Source organism: Tenrec ecaudatus, chromosome 12 (assembly GCF_050624435.1).
Source record: "Tenrec ecaudatus isolate mTenEca1 chromosome 12, mTenEca1.hap1, whole genome shotgun sequence".
Classification (NCBI taxonomy): domain Eukaryota; kingdom Metazoa; phylum Chordata; class Mammalia; order Afrosoricida; family Tenrecidae; genus Tenrec; species Tenrec ecaudatus.
In genome coordinates this window covers 67,733,845-67,747,082 of record NC_134541.1, presented here as the reverse complement: position 1 = coordinate 67,747,082, position 13,238 = coordinate 67,733,845, and positions in this window count along the sequence as shown.

Here is a 13,238-nt window from a genome sequence, read left to right as displayed (position 1 = left end):
AGCCCATTATACCCCCAGCGTTCCTAAATCACTTATAGAGAATTCACATTAACATGTAGCAAAATAAGTCTTTTATTATATTTAGTTCTTGCTGTAATCTTTCCTGTGTCACGAAAGGCAAGGGGCAGGTCAGAAACTAAGGCACAGGGAAGTCGGGGCGGTCTGGCCCAAGAAAGCTGTGTTTCTCTGAGTGGAGGGAGGGCAGAGATGAGCTTGTCTGAGCAGCGCGCACGCAGGTGGAGAAGCACGTCAACAGTAAGCTGAGCCGCTTCATTTCCTGAATCACCAGCTGCTAATTTGTCTGCTAGAGGCACAAATTCCACAAGTAGAAAGTGAATGCACATAGGGTGAAGTTCCTTGTCCGAAAGCAGGATTAATATCATTAACCTGCTTTGTAGCCACTGACGGTCCCTTGTCATGGCCTGTTCCCCCCAGGTCCTTTCTAGCTCTAAGACCATTTAGTCTCTGTACAGTGGAAGACACAAGAGCACCTTGAAAGAAGGACCGTTTTTAATTGATCTTGCTCTCTATTGCTCATTGAACTTTATTGCCTCGCAACTCAAAGCAGTGGGGAAGACAGAGAGAAGGAAGAAGGCTATAGAAGGGGTCCTTGGATTAAGCACTCACCTATCAATCCAAAGGTTGGAGATTTGAATCTACCCTGAAGCACCTCAGGAGAAAAAGAAACAAAACCAAACCCACTGCCATCAAGTCAATGTTGCCTCATAGTGACCCCACGTGTGGGTTTCCAGACTGTAACTAAGGAAGCAGAAAGCCCGCCTTTCCCCTGCAGAGCTGCTGGTAGTTTCGAGCTGCCGACCATGTGCCAATCACTATGCCACCAGGGTTCCGTGCCACAAGGAAAAGCCCAGTTGTCTACTTCAGTTTCAACCATTTAAAGTGCTGTGTAGCGCAGTTCCACTCCACCATCCATGGGGTTGCCACCAATTGGAATCTATTCCATGACTTGGAATCAATGAAATCACGAATGAATTTCTATTAACTTTTTGTTTTGGGGGTTTTATCTTTTGTTGCTTTGGGGTCTTTGGTTTTGACGGTTTTGTTGGTGAATTTTGTCTACATATCCATTACCATAGTCTTTTCAAAGAATAAAAACTTTAAAGAAATCCATTAATAAAAATAAAACCATTCCTTATTCTTCTGCAAGGACCTCAGAAGGCACACTGCCAGGTGTCCCTCTTCTGAGCACTGTGCACTCTTAAGGTAAGCTTTCACTGTGGTGGAGAGATTTGCAAAATATTTCCAAAGAGCTTGCATGAATGCACTCTCATTCAGAAATGCTTGAACCTCACACCACAATCTAGAGGGTGGAACACAACAAGCTGTCCCGTCTCGGGTGTAAATGCAGTCTTTAGACAAGTTCAAATAAACAAACAAACAAAAAACCGAATCAGGGTTAATTCCTAGACCAAAAGACCAGTGATACCTTCACACCCACTAAAAACATTCTAGAAAGTCTCTACCTATAAAGTTTGCCTTTCTTACTGGAGGAATTTTTATTGAGCCAAAGCGTTGACAAGTGTGTCATTCCCTGAATCTCCTAACACCCTTCCCCCATTCTCTTAGTTTTTAGTACTTTTCCCCTCTTCATTTTTAGAGGGAGGAAAAAATCGTCTTGAACAGGCTGAAGGTTTTACCCAAGGTGTTTGGCAATGACTCCATGTTCTGGGAAAGATTTATGCCTTCGTTCCCTGGCACTGCCTAGTGTTAGCTCACTTAAAACAACTGATTAAATGAGCTCACTTCAGCCTGTCAAAATGGTACTGAGGGCACGTGGTACCCAGCTGGGGCCCACCGGGACCTGAGGCAATATTCCTGTCTCAGTCGCTTTTGCTGAGCTTAGCTGTTTTTATGTCTGTCTGAGATCATTAACACAGGACAGTGGGGACCAGAGCGCCATGGTGTGCTAGAAACCCCACTGAGAGGCTAGGGGACTCAGTCCAAACATGGATGCATTTAAGAAGCTGCTTCTCCATGAGTCTTGAGATCCTAGGTCCTAGGTCAGAAGGAGTAATAGTGTAAGTCTGAACTCCCGGAAGGGAAATCCACTGTCGCCTCTCTCATCTGAACCAGAAAGTTTCTTCCATGCTAATGATCACAAAAATATGTTGAGTTACACCCCTTTCCTTCTTTGATTGTCATTGTTTTGCTTTCTTTCTTTTCTGCTGTATTTCTACCAATAAGATTTGGTCTGTGGACGGCCCCCTTGCTCTAGAGAAAGGAATATGGTTCCATCTTCAGCTTGTCACACTCTCACATGACTGTGGGCTTAGGATCACCAAGCTGTTTGTAAACCTAAGGCAGCATGACTGGAAACTGACAGTGCCCCCAAAGGACATGCCTGCTTGCCTGGGCAGAGGGAAGTGGGTGAGCTGGGCCCGGGACCTGTCCTATCCATGCGGGCCAAGTGTGCCCGATGCTCCCAAACTCAGACTGCGCCTCGTCGCAGAGCCCTCTGGGGATGCAGCCTAGGGCGTGAGTGGCGGAAGGGCAGGGATTGTGCCTGACTTCCTTCTGAGGAAGGGGGAGAAGAAATGGTTTTATGATTAGTGGATCCTCAGAGCTCCTGGGAAATGTTATACTTCATAATGCCACTTTATAAATAAAGAACACAAGAGTCTGATTAGCCATCATGCATCAGAGTGAGGGTTAGATGGCAGGCGTCTATCTGAATCCTTATTTTGTGCGCTTTCCCCTGGGGCAGCACTGCCCGAACTCATCCCATTAGCATCCCTTAGCATCTTCACCATCTTTGCTATGCTTTAATCCCTATGAATGAAAACACATACAAAACTGAAAAAAATGAGTCAACTTAAGTTTACTTTAAAATGTAATTTAGTTTGATGTGCTAGTTCTATTATCCAGCATGTATAATAAATACATAAATATATGTAAGAATAAAATGTAAGATAAAATCTGTTCATTCAACATTTAACACAGTGGACTAAAATATCACACAAACAGAAGAACCAGATGATGCCCAGCTACCACTACCAGCTTCTCTGGAAAGAAAGAATCACGTTGGAAACTCCTGTCGAAAGCTGGAGAACAATGTGGAACAAAACTGCAAAGTCGTAAAAGGGACCAAGCTTATTGGTCAGAGAGAGATTGGGGGAAGCCCCAAGACTATGGTCCTTGTCACCCACCAGGTCTGGAATATGAACGTACCCTCATTTGAGACTAATCAGCCCTTTGAGGTAAAAAGGCAGCGTGTGCCCAAGGACAAGTACAGAGGGTTCAAAAAGAAGAACTGCGGAAGCAGGTAACTCAGGGAATTAGAATTAGAAAAACAAAAGGGAAGGACATGGTCAGCATATCTTAAATGGAAAGAAATCAAGAAGAAATTCAAGCCTGGAGTTGAAATCTTGAAAGAGTCTATGAGCAAACTTTTGAATGATGCAGGAAGCATCCAAAGAAAATGTAAAGACTAATACACAGTCATTGTACCAAAAAGAACTAGTTGGCTTTTCACCATTTCAGGAGGTAGCACATGAGTAAAACCAAATGATGCTGAAGGAAGAAGTTCAAGGTACACTGAAAGCATTAGTCAAAAAGCAAGGTTCTGTGAATTTATGGAATACCTATTGAAATGTTTCAATTAGTTGATGAAGCACTGGAAGCACTCATTTATGCCGGGAAATTTGGAAGATAGCAATTTGGCCAACTGACTGGAAAACACCCATGTTCATACTGATTCCAAAGAATGATGACCCAACAAATGCTCAAATGATAGAACAATATCCTCGATCTCATAGTCAAGTAAAACTTTGCGGAAGATCATCCAACAGCTGTTGGTGCGCAGCAGTACATTGACAAGGAGATGCCAGAGATTCAAGCAGATTCAGAAGATGATATGGAATAGGGATATCATTGCTGATGTCGGATGAATCCTAGCTGAAAGCAGGAAATACCAAAAAGATGTTTAATTGTGTTTTATTGACTATGCCAAGGCATTGGACTGTGTGGATCGTAACAACCTATGGAAAACAGTGAGAAGAATGGAAATTCCACTTCATTGGCTCATTCGGAACCTGAACACGAATCAAGAGACTATTGTGCTAACAGAACAAGGGAACGCTGCGTGGTTTATAATCAGGACAGGTGCATGTCAGTGCTGTGTCCTCACACCACACTTATTCCATCTGTATGCTGAACAATCAGAGACGACAGATTCTATTAAGAAGAATGTGGCGTCAGGATTGGAGGAAGGTTTATTAACAACCTGAGATAGGCAGGCGACACAACCTTTTTGGCTGAAAGTGAAGAGGACTTGAAACACTTGCTGGTGAAAATCAAGAATTGCTGTTTCCAGTCTGGATTACAACTCAATGTAAACAAGACTCAAATCCTCCCAACTGGACGACCAAGTCACCTCATTATAAATGGAGAAAAGATTGACGTTGTCAAGGATTTTGTCTTGCTTGGATCCACAATCAATGCTCATAGAAGCAGCAGTCAAATGATCAGAAACATGTTACATTAGGTAAATCTACTGCACAAGACCTCTTCAGAGTATTGAAAAGCAAGGATGTTACTGTGAGGACTAAGGTGTGCTTGATCCAACTCATGGTATTTTTTTAAAACATTTTATTAGGGGTTCATACAACTCTTATCACAATCCATACATGTACATACATCAATTGTATAAAGCACATCTATACATTCTTTGCCCTAATCATTTTCAAAGCATTTGCTCTCAACTTAAGCCCTTTGCATCAGGTCCTCTTTTTCCCCCCCTCCTTCCCCGCTCCCCCCTCCCTCATGAGCCCTTGATAATTTATAAATTATTTTGTCAAATCTTTCCCTATCCGGTGTCTCCCTTCACCGCCTTTTCTGTTGTCCATCCCTCAGGGAGGAGGTCACATGTAGATCCTTGTAATCTGTTTAACGGCCTTATCTGCATGTGAAAGTTGAACATTGTGTCAGATCATTGTAATTCCGATTATGCTGGATTAGGCTTAATACTTGATCAATTGACCTCCTTCTAGACCCAACCTAAATTTGTTCAACATACAAGGATCTCTTGCTTGTTCAGTGACAAAAATTTCTTTCCTGGATTTTAAAATATTGTTGGTGGCCTTTTCTTTCTTACTCATTGTTTGTATTTTCATTTTTATATTAATATTGTTTTGTCCTTACTACTTTATTTCATTTTTGTTTTTCCTGTTTCTGTAGGGTTTGCAGTATGTGAAGCACAGAAGGAGTGGATGCATAGAGATAACTGATGGAACAGTTTGTAAGGGATGTGTGCGGGGGTGGATGGGAAGTGTGAGGGGATTGGGGGAGTAAACAATGAAGGCAGGAGGGGGAGGGAACACTAGAACTAAATGTGATTCCACTACTTATTTTATTTATTGTTTTATTATTAGTTGGGATTTAAAACATTTATCATTATTTCATTTTAGCATGTATTTTAATCACATTGAGTAGGATTGTACAATTGCTACCACAATCAGTTTCCAAACATTCTTTTTCTACATGAAGTCCTTGACATCCTCTCCCTTTCACCCCACCTCCACCACTGTACCCTTGTCTCCCGAACCTCTTATTCAACTTGCTGTCCCCATAGGTTCATCAGTCCTGGGTTTCATATACTGAAAAATGGAAAAGCATGTAACACAGCTTCAAGAGGGGGACCTCCATTGACATAACACCTCTGAGATACACTCGAATACGAACAAACAAAAACCACACAACACAATACACACCAAAAATATGGAAACCAGATCAGGTTCAGCCTGCATCATAGGGGGATCTGCTGACAAAGTTTTAACTGTTCAGGTCAAAAGTATGCCTTTGACCTTCTATATTCCTCTCTCCCAAGCACTCTGTTCAGTGACCACTTTCCTCCCTTCCCTTAATTTTAGATGGGAAGTTCCCTGGAGGTTTATTTCCTTGGTAGCTCCACAAATGAATCTTGGATCCCACTGTCATCCATCACCCTCTCCACACCAGATTCTCACAATATAAGCTCTGAAACTGATCCCTCCTTCAGCTTCGGATTCTATGGATTCCAATCTTTCAGTAACTGATGATGGCGTGCGCCTTCCATGTGGAATCAATTGACATCTCGCTTAGATGGCTGCTTGTTTGGAGACAAGCTTTTAAGAACCCAAATGCTGTTTTATCTGATAGTCGGGCATCATCTAACTTCTTCGCCACGTTTTACTGTAGCACCCAAATCTTCTGTGTTCCCTTCCCAAGGGCACACATCAAGCAAGGCCATGAAATCAGAGCTAATTGTTCTTAAGTTGCAGCTAAGATTGAGTGTGGGCCCCAAACCCATTCCTGAATCTATGTTTTTATTTTTTCTTTTAATTTGTTGTAACTTGGGAGTTAATACATGTCATATCATTCCACAGTTCAATCATGGCAAACAGAAATGTACAATTGCTACTATAATCAGTCTCCAAACATTTTCTTTCCTGGACTCCTTGACACCATCTCTCTCTTATGTCCCCCACCCTTCTATACTCCCCCAAACCCTTGGTAGCCTTGTTCTAGTTGCTTTCCCTTGTAGGTTCAATGTCCCTGAGTTTTATTTATTGACAAATAAAAAACAAATAATCAACTTTAAGAGGGTGACCCCCAATGACAATGCACTTCTGAGACACACCCTAATATGAACAAGCATAAGCAAAATAAAGCAGAAAGTCCACCATCACAAGATTGCAGTATAATATGTATCTTAATACAGCATATAGAGTGTTGATGTAGCAGGACCTTGTTTGTCTGCCAATCAACAGCACACCATTCTTGGTACAGCTTTTTTTTTTCTTCCTCAAATCCATGTGTTTTCTAGTGTAAGTCCTCAGGTTATAAGTCTGTCTGAGATACAGTCCAGTTCACCCAATGGAATTCCTAGATTGGGTCTCACTTTGTTCTAATAACCTGGCATTCTGTGATACTCACCTTCCAACATGATCATTGAAGAAAAAATGGGTGCATAAGCAAATGTGGTGAAAAAAGCAGATGGTGCCTGGCTATCAAAAGATATAGCATCTGGGGTCTTAAAGGCTTGCCATTAAGCAAGCAGCCATCTAGCAGGGAAGCAAATAAGCCCACATGAAAGAAGCACACCAGCCTGTGTGATAATGAGATGTCGACAGGATCAAGTATCAGGTATGAAAGGATACAAAAAAAAACCCAATTATATCGATGCAAATGAGGGGGGTTGGAGTGCAGATTCAAAGCATATCTATAGACAATTGGACATTCTCTCACAGAAGTTTATGAGGTAGGGACAATTCAACCAAGGTGTGGTATAGCACTGATGAAACACACATCATTCATCTAGTTCTTGAATGCTTCCACCACCACCCCCAACTACCATGACCCAATTCTACCTTACAAATCCGGCTAGAATGGAGTACATGCATTGGTACAGATAAGAGATCTCAACACATGGAATTCAGGACAGATAAAATCCCTAGGAACAGTAGTAGGAGTAGTGATATCATGGGGTAAGAGGACGGGGGGTGTAAGGGGGAGAAAGGGGAACCCATCACAGTGTTGGATATTTACACACACACCCCTGAGGGGAGCAAACAACAGAAATGTGAGTGAAGGGAAACAACAGACAGTGTAAGATATGAAATAACAATAATAATACATAACAGATCAAGGATTCACAAAGGTGGGAGGAGGGGGGGGAAAGAGGAGCTGATAACAAAGGCTCAAGTAGAAAGAAAATGTTTCAGAAATTTTGATGGCAACATATGTACAAGTGTGCATAAGACAATTGACTGATAGATTGTTTTAAGATTTGTAAAAGCCCCCCCAAAATTATTTTTAAAGACATGCAAATTTTACATCCCTACTCCAGACCACCTCAGTCAGAAACTCTCCAGCCAGAGCCAGCAATCTCTTTTCACAGATTCTCCAGTGATTGTGATTCCTGGCACACAGGCTTAGCTTTAGCCCTCCAGGCATGCCCTACATCCATCCCCGACCTTCCTACACCACCCTGAACCTGTGACAAACCTGCATGCTTCTCCTGGGTTGTCCTGACCATCTTTTCCTACAGTACTATGAGTACAGAGCCCACAAACCTCCTGCTTAAAGCACCCCATCTGACTTAAACCAGACGCAGCCTTTTGTTACCTCGTAAGGAAAGACAAGAAGAATGGTGGAATGGACATCTGTGGCTAGGAAAGCCTCTCGAAATATAGCCATCAGGGTGAGAGGGCTTCCTCATTCTTCTGTAGCCTCTTGGGTAGGTTTCAGCAGGGATGGGGAGAACAGCTGTGTCTCTAGGTAAAGCAGACTCCATAGCTAGGGCTGCCTAACAGGAGTGTTACAGAACCGTAAAGCGTGCGCTCCCTGTTCTCTGGAAGATCAATGTCCAACAGAACCTTCTGCAACGGTGGACACGCACATACAATGCACTGGGTGGGGGGATAATGTGCACATTTGTTGAGCAGAGCATGGATGACCTTTACTGCAGACTGCTCAAGGATGTCTGTGAACCACACAGTCTTGGAAGGTAAAGACCATGTCATATTTCCAAGGAAAGGGCAGCATGCTTACCGTTCAGGATAAAAGATTTGGGTTTGTAAGCTGTTGCATGTGACGGCTCCTCTTCGCACTGACTGATGGGATTAGAGCTCAGGGAAGCAGAACAAGAAAATGCTGATACTCTGGTTACTGCTGTTTCCGCGAGTAATAAAAATCTGTTGTTTCTATCCAGGAGTCACATGTGAAAGTGGCAGCTAATTTCTTAGTTTGTTAGGAGAGTAAAATCACAGAATTTTCACTTGGGTTCTCGCTACTTGTGGCTACATGTGTCTATGGAGCACTTGAAATGGGGCTAGTGGGAGGAAACTGTGGCCACACCACGGGGCTCAAACATCACGGTGACCAGGCAGCGTTTCTTTCCATGGTACACGTGTTCGGTAAGAGTCACAACCTAACAACAATAGCAATGACTGAATAGCTTATTTATATTTGATTCCTATCAATGGAAGAATGGATAAGCAAACATATACACAGTGCAGTGCTACATAACCTTAAACAATAGCAATGAGTCCACAAAACATCCTTCATGGATGAACAGGAAGGACAGTATAGTAAGTGAAATTGACCAATCACAAAAAGACATATATTGTATGAGAAAACTATTGTAAAAAGACAAGGAAGATTTTCACACTAAAAAGAAACGTTTTTTGATAATTACCTGAAGTGGGAGGGGAGGCAAAAAAAGAAACGTGGCTGCTGTGAAAGGAACTCTGTTTTTAGGTGTACTTAATCTCAGTAGAACTTTAGATAGCCACACGTGACTGGGGTACGCCCTATTGCACAGCGCGGCTTGAAGAGATCAAGCATAAACTGGAAAGGCCATTAGTGGGGGACGCTGTTGCATTGAGAGGAGTGGAGCTGTAGATGATTTTGAAATTCTCCTGTGTCTGAGAATTTATTATTCTGCTCCCATAGGGAGAGTGCAGTTGTACAGGGACCAGGTTATTGTTGTTATTAGGTGCGGTGGAGTCGGTTCCGATGCAGCGACCCCACGTACAAAAGACAGAAATTCTGCGTGGTCTTGCTGCATCCGCAAAAGGGTTCCTGTGTGTGAGCCCATGGGTGCAGCCCCGGTGTCATCCATCGTACTGAGGGCCTTCTTCTTGTTGGCGTCCCCTCTTTACCAAACACGATGTCTTTGTCCAAGGACCAGGCTCTCCTCACAACATGTCCAAAGTATGTACATGATAAAGTCTTTCCATCCTTGCTTCTAAGGAACCTTCTGGATGTACTTCTTCCAAGGCAGATTTGTTTGTTCTTTTGGAAGTCTGTAGTCCTTTCAATATTCTTTACCAGCTCCACAATTCAAATGCATCAATTCTTCCATTTTCCTAATTCAGTGTCCAACTTTCACATGCATATGAGGCCATTGAAAATGCCATGGCTTGGGCAGGCACACCTTAGTCCCCAAAGGGACATCCTCGTTTTTCAACGCTTTTCAAGAGCAGATTGACCTAATGCAAGAAATCATTTGATCTCTTGACTGCAGCTTCTATGAGCATTAATTGTGGATCCAACAAGACGAAATACTTGACAACTTCAACAAAGACGAAGGAGAAATTGCTGAAAAATGTGGTCTTGGTGATATAAGCAAAGTTGGGGATCACACGATGAAATTCTGCAAAACCAAGAATGAAAAAAAAAAAAAGAAAGAAATTCTGCAAAACCAGTGACTTGTTCAACCATACCCACGGACTTTTCCTTTTGCAACCATACCCACGGACTTTTCCAAATGGAATACAGGGAAGTCAAATCAACTCTATCTGTGGGAAGAGATGAAGCAGCTAAGACCAGGCCAGGGGCCGACTGTGGAACAGACCATCAATCCCTGATATGTAAGTTACGTTGAAGATGAAGAAAATGAAATCAAGTCCGCGAGAGCCGAAACGTGACCTTGAGTCCACCCATCTGATTCTGAGAACATCCCAAGAACAGAGTCGACTCATTGAACACTAATGACAGAGTCCCTGCGGAGTCGTAATATGACATCAAAACATCACGAGGGAACCAAAAGGGCGTAGTGAAACAGGAGGACTGTGGAGAGTTTCCTGGTGGAGCAAAGCAAGCAGGTCTGGTTTAGAGATTGGAGTAAGTAGGTTTCCCTGGCACGGCACATGCGTGTTGGAGGAAGGTCAAAGGCACAAGGAGCACAGCTAGCCGTTGAAGATGGATCTAGCACGGACCTTTAAGAAGTTGCTCAGCCCTGTCCTTTCCTGCTCCCCGCCTGCTCCTGGTGGGCTGAAGGTTCCTTTGGGACTTTCCCGGCTCTCCATGCTCCTGCCCCTCTCACCTCCTGGCTCAGTCTTTTAGACGGATGGCGAAGGCCCTACTGACAGGCCATATGGACCTAGTCAAGCGGAACTGGGGTGCAAGGGATCATAAATGATGCCTCTCATTTCAATAAAGTTTATACAGAATATTGGAAACTGGTATAGGCCACAACTGTCCATGCCACAGCTTTTTGGGAACTAGTGTTTGGGGGAAGGTGGTTGTAATAAGATAACACCAGGGCAAGAATTTAGTTAAAGGATTCTTACCTAGTGTTGGGCTGCTAACTGTAAGGTCAGCAGTTCAATGCCACCAGCTGCTCCATGGGAGAAACGTGGGGCTTTTTACCCCCATAAAGATTCAGTCTCAAAAACTCACAAGGGCAGTTCTACAGGGTCGCTATGAGTTGGCATCGACTCGATGGCAGTTAGTTTGGTTTGGTTTACCTGGGTAGTTTTCACTCAACTACTAATCATGTAATAAAAGGTCCAGTCATTTGTAAAATGCATAGAACTCAAAATGTGCCAGCCTCGTTTAAACATAACTCTCTAAGCGACAAAACAAAAGTCTATGCTTAACAATTGCAGTTATGAGAACTCCCTACACCATAATCCTATAATTCTATAAACATATTCCCCCAACTATGGAAGTCTGTAAGCCAGCCACTTCCTGCCTTTATCCGCCCCATTTTGGGTATCCCATTTCTGTACTGCCCACTTACATCAACCCAGTGCTCTGAGGAGACAAGCATGTTCTTTGATGTGAAGAATCTTCATTCCAGTTGGAACCTTGTGAGTCTGCATCCATAAGCATATGGACAGGCTGTCCATAGAGTCAGCAGGAGTATGCACAAATTCACAGGCTCAAAAACCTTATCTTCACCTGGTTGGGTTCTGCTTAACTCAATGTGGGCCATGTCACTTAGCCTCACCGGGGTGCCCATTGGCTGCCTCTCCTTTCAACCATGGTTCCTTAGGCCATGGGCCCCATCACAAATTCCCAATACCCTAGCCACCTTGGACTAGGTCATGAACTTCAGACCAGACAATATGCTTTCATCTTCTCTTCTAGTCCCTGTAAACCATGCATAAGGGTGTCAGTGGCCAGACTCCACCCGTCTCTCTTGCTGTGTTTCTCTCACTTCCACTCCACCAATGAATCCAGGTGGTCACCTAGTGAGCCACAGGCTACCTGCAGTCTCCCTGTAACATTTAGTCTTACAGAGGAGAGTTTCTTCATGGATTCTATTTTTTTCCAGCTTTAGGCACAAACCACTAGTTCAAATTTCAAACAGGTCAAATTCCTTTTGTCTTCAGTCTACCAGCAGCAAGTCTTGCCAGTCAGCAATTCTTTTCAAATCCAAATGTCCTGGGAATTCAAGACCATAGGTGAGGCTTATCTTTTCAGAGCCTCCTTTGTAGGCGTGTCCTATACCCTTTTAAAGATCCAATTTTAATGGCTGAAGGCAGTGAGCTTACAAACTCTCTACTTTCATATTTCCTAATGATCATTTCTATCACAATTACATCAATACCAATGGTCAGAAGAAATCAGTATCATCCTAGTCCAGCCAGATCCTAAACACTATTCAATCCTTATCTTCACTACCCCATTCATATGCAATATGGCCTTAAGCCTCTGGCTGGGTTGCCTCAAGCCAGGACTGGGCCTTCCCTCAGCTATTTTGACTAATCAGCATGGTCTAAGAAAAGTTCAAGGGTCCATTTTGTCCCCTCAACTCAAAATATACATGAATCACATTCATTTTCACTATTTCATACAGATAGAACCAAAGCCAACGACCAAGGAGAAGAGTCAGAGCTTTAGCTTTCCATGTCCCGTCCAGAAAGCATGGAATTGGCAGCCTCCCTGCCCTCTGGCTAGCCACAGAAGAAGGTGGCAGAGACCAAACTAGCATCCGCTCTCCGCTCTCGTTTCCCTAGGACCCCACTCCCAAGGCACCATAAAACCGAACTATCACAATCGCTTTGAAAAACAAGTAAGACAATTACCTGATGATAATGGGACGTACTCATCTAGGAAGAACAAAAGAGAGAAAAGAAGTTTTCTCTTTGAACGAAGAACAAATTTGGAGTCAGAGAGGCTGGAGTTTTGGGGTTTTTCATTTTTTGTTAACAGTTTCATTGTGACATAACCCACATATCATACAATTCAATAGTTCAATCATATCAAGACGACTTGTACAATCAAGACTACAATCAATTTTAGAACACTTTCTTTTTCCTTGTACTCTTTGTTATTCGCTCCCTATTTCCCCTCCACCTCCTGCCCCAAGAAACCATTACTGCAGTTACTGTCTCTGAAGAGTCACGCATCTTGGCTTTCACATATCAAAAAGCATACAAAACCACCGAGGCTAACAACAGTAGCAAAATAAAACAGAGAAAAACCTTAATCGGAAATAAAGAAGA